This window comes from Schistocerca gregaria, unplaced genomic scaffold (genome assembly GCF_023897955.1).
Source record: "Schistocerca gregaria isolate iqSchGreg1 unplaced genomic scaffold, iqSchGreg1.2 ptg000077l, whole genome shotgun sequence".
In the NCBI taxonomy this organism is placed as follows: Eukaryota; Metazoa; Arthropoda; class Insecta; order Orthoptera; family Acrididae; genus Schistocerca; species Schistocerca gregaria.
In genome coordinates this window covers 225,787-238,920 of record NW_026061710.1, presented here as the reverse complement: position 1 = coordinate 238,920, position 13,134 = coordinate 225,787, and the positions used below count along the sequence as shown (strand labels likewise).

Below are 13,134 nucleotides of genomic sequence, written 5' to 3'. Positions count from 1 at the left end.
GTGTGACGTTAGGAAAACATTAGGCAGCATGGAGAGATTCTGTATGGGACCACCCAACCAAACGAGTACTGTGTGACGTGCTATCCGGCAGGTATTCAACGAGGTAGCCGGATGGCTCAGTCGGTAGAGCGTCAGACTCTTAATCCTAGGGACGTGGGTTCGAGCCACACGCTCGGCGGAACGGAATTTTGTTCCGCTGCAGATGTAAATTACCATTTTTCTGATTAACGAGATGTAATGGAAATAGCAACTTTAAACTTTGCCTACGTCTCTGTCAGTCACAAGGAAACTGTATTTGAATGTGAAGGTGATTTTGTAGACATGTGTGGAAGACATGTTCTGAAATGCAAGTGTTGTCGTTTGGAGAGCACATCGGTTACGTGTCAGATGTGTAGCCAAGCAGTAATGGGTCGCCATAGCTGCAAATATTAGCCGGTAATATGAAGTGTTGTCAGCTGAAGTCTGATGATGCAGACGACCGTAAGGACGAAGTACCCAAAAGTACCACTAGGCCGCGCCTCTTTAGCTCAGTGGTAGAGCACTGCTCTAATAAACCAGGCATCGGAGGTTCCATCCTCACAGGAGAAAGATGAATTTTGGAAATCAGTTGCGCGTCGTGGCCGTATAGCAAACAGTATCTGTGATGACGAACAATTAGCGACAGGCGTTTTTTTAAGAATTACTCTCAGATGTGATTAAGGCGAATGGCCCAGATAAAGCATTTGCCAAAGCGGTACAGCATAATGTGGGAAGAGGCAGTCTGAATTACATTTTATAGATGTATTTCTCACATATCTCAGAGCCTCTCGCGGTCGTCGTCGTCGTCGTCGCCGTCGCCGCCGCCGCCGCTTCTGCAGAAGTAGCAAATGGCTATCGTAGCAAATGCGGCGAGGGACGCCCTGCCTTCGATTCCGAATGCACAAAGTGTGTGGTCTTGTTTCTCAGTCTATATTTGGTCGGTCTCGTAAGAGGTTGAATGTAACGAATGGGTGGGAAAGAGCAAGGGGCAGCGGCTGTGTAGAACGAAAACACAAATCCTCAGGGGTGTGAGCGTTTCGAGATGAGTCGTATACATGACATAGTTTGTAGTCGGTGACCATGTGGCCTAACGGATAAGGCGTCGGGCTTCGGATCTGATGATTACAGGTTCGAATGTTGTCACGCTCGTTTTTTTCCAGTTCTGAAAAAGAAACATACCGTTTTAATGTAGCAATTGAGCAGTACGAAACCGTCTGAATGTTGCTGTTGACCATTTTTTGCTTGGAAATGCTCTTGAGCTTGAAACACACACAACAAGACCGGTGTTAACTAGCGAAATGGTCGGCAGAGTGCCGACACCGCGAGTTTTGACTGGCACTTGCACATCTAAAACAACGACGAGAAAGTAACTCGTTCGGCTTTTGAGTCACATAAAGTATGTGTGTTAATTTGTACGCCACTAGCTCTGCATGCTGTCATGCAATTTCTTTACCTCTCAGAAATGATTATGACATAAAAGTGAAGTACGTGACGAGTGTGACGTTAGGAAAACATTAGGCAGCATGGAGAGATTCTGTATGGGACCACCCAACCAAACGAGTACTGTGTGACGTGCTATCCGGCAGGTATTCAACGAGGTAGCCGGATAGCTCAGTCGGTAGAGCGTCAGACTCTTAATCCTAGGGACGTGGGTTCGAGCCACACGCTCGGCGGAACGGAATTTTGTTCCGCTGCAGATGTAAATTACCATTTTTCTGATTAACGAGATGTAATGGAAATAGCAACTTTAAACTTTGCCTACGTCTCTGTCAGTCACAAGGAAACTGTATTTGAATGTGAAGGTGATTTTGTAGACATGTGTGGAAGACATGTTCTGAAATGCAAGTGTTGTCGTTTGGAGAGCACATCGGTTACGTGTCAGATGTGTAGCCAAGCAGTAATGGGTCGCCATAGCTGCAAATATTAGCCGGTAATATGAAGTGTTGTCAGCTGAAGTCTGATGATGCAGACGACCGTAAGGACGAAGTACCCAAAAGTACCACTAGGCCGCGCCTCTTTAGCTCAGTGGTAGAGCACTGCTCTAATAAACCAGGCATCGGAGGTTCCATCCTCACAGGAGAAAGATGAATTTTGGAAATCAGTTGCGCGTCGTGGCCGTATAGCAAACAGTATCTGTGATGACGAACAATTAGCGACAGGCGTTTTTTTAAGAATTACTCTCAGATGTGATTAAGGCGAATGGCCCAGATAAAGCATTTGCCAAAGCGGTACAGCATAAGGTGGGAAGAGGCAGTCTGAATTACATTTTATAGATGTATTTCTCACATATCTCAGAGCCTCTCGCGGTCGTCGTCGTCGTCGTCGTCGCCGCCGCCGCCGCTTCTGCAGAAGTAGCAAATGGCTATCGTAGCAAATGCGGCGAGGGACGCCCTGCCTTCGATTCCGAATGCACAAAGTGTGTGGTCTTGTTTCTCAGTCTATATTTGGTCGGTCTCGTAAGAGGTTGAATGTAACGAATGGGTGGGAAAGAGCAAGGGGCAGCGGCTGTGTAGAACGAAAACACAAATCCTCAGGGGTGTGAGCGTTTCGAGATGAGTCGTATACATGACATAGTTTGTAGTCAGTGACCATGTGGCCTAACGGATAAGGCGTCGGGCTTCGGATCTGATGATTACAGGTTCGAATGTTGTCACGCTCGTTTTTTTCCAGTTCTGAAAAAGAAACATACCGTTTTAATGTAGCAATTGAGCAGTACGAAACCGTCTGAATGTTGCTGTTGACCATTTTTTGCTTGGAAATGCTCTTGAGCTTGAAACACACACAACAAGACCGGTGTTAACTAGCGAAATGGTCGGCAGAGTGCCGACACCGCGAGTTTTGACTGGCACTTGCACATCTAAAACAACGACGAGAAAGTAACTCGTTCGGCTTTTGAGTCACATAAAGTATGTGTGTTAATTTGTACGCCACTAGCTCTGCATGCTGTCATGCAATTTCTTTACCTCTCAGAAATGATTATGACATAAAAGTGAAGTACGTGACGAGTGTGACGTTAGGAAAACATTAGGCAGCATGGAGAGATTCTGTATGGGACCACCCAACCAAACGAGTACTGTGTGACGTGCTATCCGGCAGGTATTCAACGAGGTAGCCGGATAGCTCAGTCGGTAGAGCGTCAGACTCTTAATCCTAGGGACGTGGGTTCGAGCCACACGCTCGGCGGAACGGAATTTTGTTCCGCTGCAGATGTAAATTACCATTTTTCTGATTAACGAGATGTAATGGAAATAGCAACTTTAAACTTTGCCTACGTCTCTGTCAGTCACAAGGAAACTGTATTTGAATGTGAAGGTGATTTTGTAGACATGTGTGGAAGACATGTTCTGAAATGCAAGTGTTGTCGTTTGGAGAGCACATCGGTTACGTGTCAGATGTGTAGCCAAGCAGTAATGGGTCGCCATAGCTGCAAATATTAGCCGGTAATATGAAGTGTTGTCAGCTGAAGTCTGATGATGCAGACGACCGTAAGGACGAAGTACCCAAAAGTACCACTAGGCCGCGCCTCTTTAGCTCAGTGGTAGAGCACTGCTCTAATAAACCAGGCATCGGAGGTTCCATCCTCACAGGAGAAAGATGAATTTTGGAAATCAGTTGCGCGTCGTGGCCGTATAGCAAACAGTATCTGTGATGACGAACAATTAGCGACAGGCGTTTTTTTAAGAATTACTCTCAGATGTGATTAAGGCGAATGGCCCAGATAAAGCATTTGCCAAAGCGGTACAGCATAAGGTGGGAAGAGGCAGTCTGAATTACATTTTATAGATGTATTTCTCACATATCTCAGAGCCTCTCGCGGTCGTCGTCGTCGTCGTCGTCGTCGTCGTCGTCGTCGTCGTCGTCGTCGTCGCCGCCGCCGCCGCTTCTGCAGAAGTAGCAAATGGCTATCGTAGCAAATGCGGCGAGGGACGCCCTGCCTTCGATTCCGAATGCACAAAGTGTGTGGTCTTGTTTCTCAGTCTATATTTGGTCGGTCTCGTAAGAGGTTGAATGTAACGAATGGGTGGGAAAGAGCAAGGGGCAGCGGCTGTGTAGAACGAAAACACAAATCCTCAGGGGTGTGAGCGTTTCGAGATGAGTCGTATACATGACATAGTTTGTAGTCAGTGACCATGTGGCCTAACGGATAAGGCGTCGGGCTTCGGATCTGATGATTACAGGTTCGAATGTTGTCACGCTCGTTTTTTTCCAGTTCTGAAAAAGAAACATACCGTTTTAATGTAGCAATTGAGCAGTACGAAACCGTCTGAATGTTGCTGTTGACCATTTTTTGCTTGGAAATGCTCTTGAGCTTGAAACACACACAACAAGACCGGTGTTAACTAGCGAAATGGTCGGCAGAGTGCCGACACCGCGAGTTTTGACTGGCACTTGCACATCTAAAACAACGACGAGAAAGTAACTCGTTCGGCTTTTGAGTCACATAAAGTATGTGTGTTAATTTGTACGCCACTAGCTCTGCATGCTGTCATGCAATTTCTTTACCTCTCAGAAATGATTATGACTGCTCTAATAAACCAGGCATCGGAGGTTCCATCCTCACAGGAGAAAGATGAATTTTGGAAATCAGTTGCGCGTCGTGGCCGTATAGCAAACAGTATCTGTGATGACGAACAATTAGCGACAGGCGTTTTTTTAAGAATTACTCTCAGATGTGATTAAGGCGAATGGCCCAGATAAAGCATTTGCCAAAGCGGTACAGCATAAGGTGGGAAGAGGCAGTCTGAATTACATTTTATAGATGTATTTCTCACATATCTCAGAGCCTCTCGCGGTCGTCGTCGTCGTCGTCGTCGTCGTCGTCGTCGTCGTCGTCGTCGTCGCCGCCGCCGCCGCCGCCGCTTCTGCAGAAGTAGCAAATGGCTATCGTAGCAAATGCGGCGAGGGACGCCCTGCCTTCGATTCCGAATGCACAAAGTGTGTGGTCTTGTTTCTCAGTCTATATTTGGTCGGTCTCGTAAGAGGTTGAATGTAACGAATGGGTGGGAAAGAGCAAGGGGCAGCGGCTGTGTAGAACGAAAACACAAATCCTCAGGGGTGTGAGCGTTTCGAGATGAGTCGTATACATGACATAGTTTGTAGTCAGTGACCATGTGGCCTAACGGATAAGGCGTCGGGCTTCGGATCTGATGATTACAGGTTCGAATGTTGTCACGCTCGTTTTTTTCCAGTTCTGAAAAAGAAACATACCGTTTTAATGTAGCAATTGAGCAGTACGAAACCGTCTGAATGTTGCTGTTGACCATTTTTTGCTTGGAAATGCTCTTGAGCTTGAAACACACACAACAAGACCGGTGTTAACTAGCGAAATGGTCGGCAGAGTGCCGACACCGCGAGTTTTGACTGGCACTTGCACATCTAAAACAACGACGAGAAAGTAACTCGTTCGGCTTTTGAGTCACATAAAGTATGTGTGTTAATTTGTACGCCACTAGCTCTGCATGCTGTCATGCAATTTCTTTACCTCTCAGAAATGATTATGACATAAAAGTGAAGTACGTGACGAGTGTGACGTTAGAAAAACATTAGGCAGCATGGAGAGATTCTGTATGGGACCACCCAACCATACGAGTACTGTGTGACGTGCTATCCGGCAGGTATTCAACGAGGTAGCCGGATAGCTCAGTCGGTAGAGCGTCAGACTCTTAATCCTAGGGACGTGGGTTCGAGCCACACGCTCGGCGGAACGGAATTTTGTTCCGCTGCAGATGTAAATTACCATTTTTCTGATTAACGAGATGTAATGGAAATAGCAACTTTAAACTTTGCCTACGTCTCTGTCAGTCACAAGGAAACTGTATTTGAATGTGAAGGTGATTTTGTAGACATGTGTGGAAGACATGTTCTGAAATGCAAGTGTTGTCGTTTGGAGAGCACATCGGTTACGTGTCAGATGTGTAGCCAAGCAGTAATGGGTCGCCATAGCTGCAAATATTAGCCGGTAATATGAAGTGTTGTCAGCTGAAGTCTGATGATGCAGACGACCGTAAGGACGAAGTACCCAAAAGTACCACTAGGCCGCGCCTCTTTAGCTCAGTGGTAGAGCACTGCTCTAATAAACCAGGCATCGGAGGTTCCATCCTCACAGGAGAAAGATGAATTTTGGAAATCAGTTGCGCGTCGTGGCCGTATAGCAAACAGTATCTGTGATGACGAACAATTAGCGACAGGCGTTTTTTTAAGAATTACTCTCAGATGTGATTAAGGCGAATGGCCCAGATAAAGCATTTGCCAAAGCGGTACAGCATAAGGTGGGAAGAGGCAGTCTGAATTACATTTTATAGATGTATTTCTCACATATCTCAGAGCCTCTCGCGGTCGTCGTCGTCGTCGTCGTCGTCGTCGCCGCCGCCGCCGCTTCTGCAGAAGTAGCAAATGGCTATCGTAGCAAATGCGGCGAGGGACGCCCTGCCTTCGATTCCGAATGCACAAAGTGTGTGGTCTTGTTTCTCAGTCTATATTTGGTCGGTCTCGTAAGAGGTTGAATGTAACGAATGGGTGGGAAAGAGCAAGGGGCAGCGGCTGTGTAGAATGAAAACACAAATCCTCAGGGGTGTGAGCGTTTCGAGATGAGTCGTATACATGACATAGTTTGTAGTCAATGACCATGTGGCCTAACGGATAAGGCGTCGGACTTCGGATCTGATGATTACAGGTTCGAATGTTGTCACGCTCGTTTTTTTTCCAGTTCTGAAAAAGAAACATACCGTTTTAATGTAGCAATTGAGCAGTACGAAACGGTCTGAATGTTGCTGTTGACCATTTTTTGCTTGGAAATGCTCTTGAGCTTGAAACACACACAACAAGACCAGTGTTAACTAGCGAAATGGTCAGCAGAGTGCCGACACCGCGAGTTTTGACTGGCACTTGCACATCTAAAACAACGACGAGAAAGTAACTCGTTCGGCTTTTGAGTCACATAAAGTATGTGTGTTAATTTGTACGCCACTAGCTCTGCATGCTGTCATGCAATTTCTTTACCTCTCAGAAATGATTATGACATAAAAGTGAAGTACGTGACGAGTGTGACGTTAGAAAAACATTAGGCAGCATGGAGAGATTCTGTATGGGACCACCCAACCAAACGAGTACTGTGTGACGTGCTATCCGGCAGGTATTCAACGAGGTAGCCGGCTAGCTCTGTCGGTAGAGCGTCAGACTCTTACTCCTAGGGTCGTAGGTTCGAGCCACACGCTGGGCGGAACGGAACGGAATTTTGTTCCGCTGCAGATGTAAATTACCGTTTTTCTGCTTAACGAGATGTAATGGAAATAGCAACTTTAAACTTTGCCTACGTCTCTGTCAGTCACAAGGAAACTGTATTTGAATGTGAAGGTGATTTTATAGACATGTGTGGAAGACATGTTCTGAAATGCAAGTGTTGTAGTTTGGAGAGCACATCGGTTACGTGTCAGATGTGTAGCCAAGCAGTAATGGGTCGCCATAGCTGCAAATATTAGCCGGTAATATGAAGTGTTGTCAGCTGAAGTCTGATGATGCAGACGACCGTAAGGACGAAGTATCCAAGAGTACCGCTAGGCCGCGCCTCTTTAGCTCAGTGGTAGAGCACTGCTCTAATAAACCAGGCATCGGAAGTTCCATCCTCACAGAAGAAAGATGAATTTTGGAAATCAGTTGCGCGTCGTGGCCGTATAGCAAACAGTATCTGTGATGACGAACAATTAGCGACAGGCGTTTTTTTAAGAATTACTCTCAGATGTGATTAAGGCGAATGGCGCAGATAAAGCATTTGCCAAAGCGGTACAGCATAAAGTGGGACGAGGCAGTCTGAATTACATTTTATAGATGTATTCCTACATATCTCAGAGCCTCTCGCGGTCGTCGACGGCCGCCGCCGCTTCTGCAGAAGTAGCAAATGGCTATCGTAGCAAATGCGGCGAGGGACGCCCTGCCTTCGATTCCGAATGCACAAAGTGTGTGGTCTTGTTTCTCAGTCTACATTTGGTCGGTCTCGTAAGAGGTTGAATGTAACGAATGGGTGGGAAAGAGCAAGGGGCAGCGGCTGTGTAGAACGAAAACACAAATCCTCAGGGGTGTGAGCGTTTCGAGATGAGTCGTATACATGACATAGTTTGTAGTCAGTGACCATGTGGCCTAACGGATAAGGCGTCGGGCTTCGGATCTGATGATAACAGGTTCGAATGTTGTCACGCTCGTTTTTTTCCAGTTCTGAAAAAGAAACATACCGTTTTAATGTAGCAATTGAGCAGTACGAAACCGTCTGAATGTTGCTGTTGACCATTTTTTGCTTGGAAATGCTCTTGAGCTTGAAACACACACAACAAGACCGGTGTTAACTAGCGAAATGGTCGGCAGAGTGCCGACACCGCGAGTTTTGACTGGCACTTGCACATCTAAAACAACGACGAGAAAGTAACTCGTTCGGCTTTTGAGTCACATAAAGTATGTGTGTTAATTTGTACGCCACTAGCTCTGCATGCTGTCATGCAATTTCTTTACCTCTCAGAAATGATTATGACATAAAAGTGAAGTACGTGACGAGTGTGACGTTAGGAAAACATTAGGCAGCATGGAGAGATTCTGTATGGGACCACCCAACCAAACGAGTACTGTGTGACGTGCTATCCGGCAGGTATTCAACGAGGTAGCCGGATAGCTCAGTCGGTAGAGCGTCAGACTCTTAATCCTAGGGACGTGGGTTCGAGCCACACGCTCGGCGGAACGGAATTTTGTTCCGCTGCAGATGTAAATTACCATTTTTCTGATTAACGAGATGTAATGGAAATAGCAACTTTAAACTTTGCCTACGTCTCTGTCAGTCACAAGGAAACTGTATTTGAATGTGAAGGTGATTTTGTAGACATGTGTGGAAGACATGTTCTGAAATGCAAGTGTTGTCGTTTGGAGAGCACATCGGTTACGTGTCAGATGTGTAGCCAAGCAGTAATGGGTCGCCATAGCTGCAAATATTAGCCGGTAATATGAAGTGTTGTCAGCTGAAGTCTGATGATGCAGACGACCGTAAGGACGAAGTACCCAAAAGTACCACTAGGCCGCGCCTCTTTAGCTCAGTGGTAGAGCACTGCTCTAATAAACCAGGCATCGGAGGTTCCATCCTCACAGGAGAAAGATGAATTTTGGAAATCAGTTGCGCGTCGTGGCCGTATAGCAAACAGTATCTGTGATGACGAACAATTAGCGACAGGCGTTTTTTTAAGAATTACTCTCAGATGTGATTAAGGCGAATGGCCCAGATAAAGCATTTGCCAAAGCGGTACAGCATAAGGTGGGAAGAGGCAGTCTGAATTACATTTTATAGATGTATTTCTCACATATCTCAGAGCCTCTCGCGGTCGTCGTCGTCGTCGTCGTCGTCGTCGTCGTCGTCGTCGTCGTCGTCGCCGCCGCCGCCGCCGCTTCTGCAGAAGTAGCAAATGGCTATCGTAGCAAATGCGGCGAGGGACGCCCTGCCTTCGATTCCGAATGCACAAAGTGTGTGGTCTTGTTTCTCAGTCTATATTTGGTCGGTCTCGTAAGAGGTTGAATGTAACGAATGGGTGGGAAAGAGCAAGGGGCAGCGGCTGTGTAGAATGAAAACACAAATCCTCAGGGGTGTGAGCGTTTCGAGATGAGTCGTATACATGACATAGTTTGTAGTCAATGACCATGTGGCCTAACGGATAAGGCGTCGGACTTCGGATCTGATGATTACAGGTTCGAATGTTGTCACGCTCGTTTTTTTTCCAGTTCTGAAAAAGAAACATACCGTTTTAATGTAGCAATTGAGCAGTACGAAACGGTCTGAATGTTGCTGTTGACCATTTTTTGCTTGGAAATGCTCTTGAGCTTGAAACACACACAACAAGACCAGTGTTAACTAGCGAAATGGTCAGCAGAGTGCCGACACCGCGAGTTTTGACTGGCACTTGCACATCTAAAACAACGACGAGAAAGTAACTCGTTCGGCTTTTGAGTCACATAAAGTATGTGTGTTAATTTGTACGCCACTAGCTCTGCATGCTGTCATGCAATTTCTTTACCTCTCAGAAATGATTATGACATAAAAGTGAAGTACGTGACGAGTGTGACGTTAGAAAAACATTAGGCAGCATGGAGAGATTCTGTATGGGACCACCCAACCAAACGAGTACTGTGTGACGTGCTATCCGGCAGGTATTCAACGAGGTAGCCGGCTAGCTCTGTCGGTAGAGCGTCAGACTCTTACTCCTAGGGTCGTAGGTTCGAGCCACACGCTGGGCGGAACGGAACGGAATTTTGTTCCGCTGCAGATGTAAATTACCGTTTTCTGCTTAACGAGATGTAATGGAAATAGCAACTTTAAACTTTGCCTACGTCTCTGTCAGTCACAAGGAAACTGTATTTGAATGTGAAGGTGATTTTATAGACATGTGTGGAAGACATGTTCTGAAATGCAAGTGTTGTAGTTTGGAGAGCACATCGGTTACGTGTCAGATGTGTAGCCAAGCAGTAATGGGTCGCCATAGCTGCAAATATTAGCCGGTAATATGAAGTGTTGTCAGCTGAAGTCTGATGATGCAGACGACCGTAAGGACGAAGTATCCAAGAGTACCGCTAGGCCGCGCCTCTTTAGCTCAGTGGTAGAGCACTGCTCTAATAAACCAGGCATCGGAAGTTCCATCCTCACAGAAGAAAGATGAATTTTGGAAATCAGTTGCGCGTCGTGGCCGTATAGCAAACAGTATCTGTGATGACGAACAATTAGCGACAGGCGTTTTTTTAAGAATTACTCTCAGATGTGATTAAGGCGAATGGCGCAGATAAAGCATTTGCCAAAGCGGTACAGCATAAAGTGGGACGAGGCAGTCTGAATTACATTTTATAGATGTATTCCTACATATCTCAGAGCCTCTCGCGGTCGTCGACGGCCGCCGCCGCTTCTGCAGAAGTAGCAAATGGCTATCGTAGCAAATGCGGCGAGGGACGCCCTGCCTTCGATTCCGAATGCGCAAAGTGTTCGGCTTTTGAGTCACATAAAGTATGTGTGTTAATTTGTACGCCACTAGCTCTGCATGCTGTCATGCAATTTCTTTACCTCTCAGAAATGATTATGACATAAAAGTGAAGTACGTGACGAGTGTGACGTTAGGAAAACATTAGGCAGCATGGAGAGATTCTGTATGGGACCACCCAACCAAACGAGTACTGTGTGACGTGCTATCCGGCAGGTATTCAACGAGGTAGCCGGCTAGCTCAGTCGGTAGAGCGTCAGACTCTTAATCCTAGGGTCGTGGGTTCGAGCCACACGCTGGGCGGAACGGAACGGAATTTTGTTCCGCTGCAGATGTAAATTACCGTTTTTCTGCTTAACGAGATGTAATGGAAATAGCAACTTTAAACCTTGCCTACGTCTCTGTCAGTCACAAGGAAACTGTATTTGAATGTGAAGGTGATTTTGTAGACATGTGTGGAAGACATGTTCTGAAATGCAAGTGTTGTTGTTTTGGAGAGCACATCGGTTACGTGTCAGATGTGTAGCCAAGCAGTAATGGGTCGCCATAGCTGCAAATATTAGCCGGTAATATGAAGTATTGTCAGCTGAAGTCTGATGATGCAGACGACCGTAAGGACGAAGTATCCAAGAGTACCGCTAGGCCGCGCCTCTTTAGCTCAGTGGTAGAGCACTGCTCTAATAAACCAGGCATCGGAAGTTCCATCCTCACAGAAGAAAGATGAATTTTGGAAATCAGTTGCGCGTCGTGGCCGTATAGCAAACAGTATCTGTGATGACGAACAATTAGCGACAGGCGTTTTTTTAAGAAATACTCTCAGATGTGATTAAGGCGAATGGCGCAGATAAAGCATTTGCCAAAGCGGTACAGCATAAAGTGGGACGAGGCAGCCTGAATTACATTTTATATATGTATTTCTCACATACCTCAGAGCCTCTCGCGGTCGTCGTCGTCGTCGTCGTCGCCGGCGCCGCTTCTGCAGAAGTAGCAAATGGCTATCGTAGCAAATGCGGCGAGGGACGCCCTGCCTTCGATTCCGAATGCACAAAGTGTGTGGTCTTGTTTCTCAGTCTATATTTGGTCGGTCTCGTAAGAGGTTGAATGTAACGAATGGGTGGGAAAGAGCAAGGGGCAGCGGCTGTGTAGAACGAAAACACAAATCCTCAGGATTGTGAGCGTTTCGAGATGAGTCGTATACATGACATAGTTTGTAGTCAGTGACCATGTGGCCTAACGGATAAGGCGTCGGACTTCGGATCTGATGATTAGAGGTTCGAATGTTGTCACGCTCGTTTTTTTCCAGTTCTAAAAAAGAAACATACCGTTTTAATGTAGCAATTGAGCAGTACGAAACCGTCTGAATGTTGCTGTTGACCATTTTTTGCTTGGAAATGCTCTTGAGCTTGAAACACACACAACAAGACCGGTGTTAACTAGCGAAATGGTCAGCAGAGTGCCGACACCGCGAGTTTTGACTGGCACTTGCACATCTAAAACAACGACGAGAAAGTTACTCGTTCGGCTTTTGAGTCACATAAAGTATGTGTGTTAATTTGTACGCCACTAGCTCTGCATGCAGTCATGCAATTTCTTTACCTCTCAGAAATGATTATGACATAAAAGTGAAGTACGTGACGAGTGTGACGTTAGGAAAACATTAGGCAGCATGGAGTGATTCTGTATGGGACCACCCAACCAAACGAGTACTGTGTGACGTGCTATCCGGCAGATATTGAACGAGGTAGCCGGCTAGCTCTGTCGGTAGAGCGTCAGACTCTTAATCCTAGGGTCGTGGGTTCGAGCCACACGCTGGGCGGAACGGAATTTTGTTCCGCTGCAGATGCAAATTACCGTTTTTCTGATTAACGAGATGTAATGGAAATAGCAACTTTAAACTTTGCCTACGTCTCTGTCAGTCACAAGGAAACTGTATTTGAATGTGAAGGTGATTTTATAGACATGTGTGGAAGACATGTTCTGAAATGCAAGTGTTGTTGTTTGGAGAGCACATCGGTTACGTGTCAGATGTGTAGCCAAGCATTAATGGGTCGCCATAGCTGCAAATATTAGCCGGTAATATGAAGTGTTGTCAGCTGAAGTCTGATGATGCAGACGACCGTAAGGA

At 46.3% G+C, this 13,134-nt stretch overlaps 1 non-coding gene across 1 annotated transcript; it reads left to right on the top strand.

Annotated features, from left to right (window-relative positions):
• Positions 1 to 11,239: 11,239 nt before the first annotated feature.
• Trnak-cuu (transfer RNA lysine (anticodon CUU)) lies at positions 11,240 to 11,312 on the top strand. Its single transcript has one exon. It is a non-coding gene; the product is annotated as a tRNA-Lys (tRNA).
• Positions 11,313 to 13,134: the final 1,822 nt, after the last annotated feature.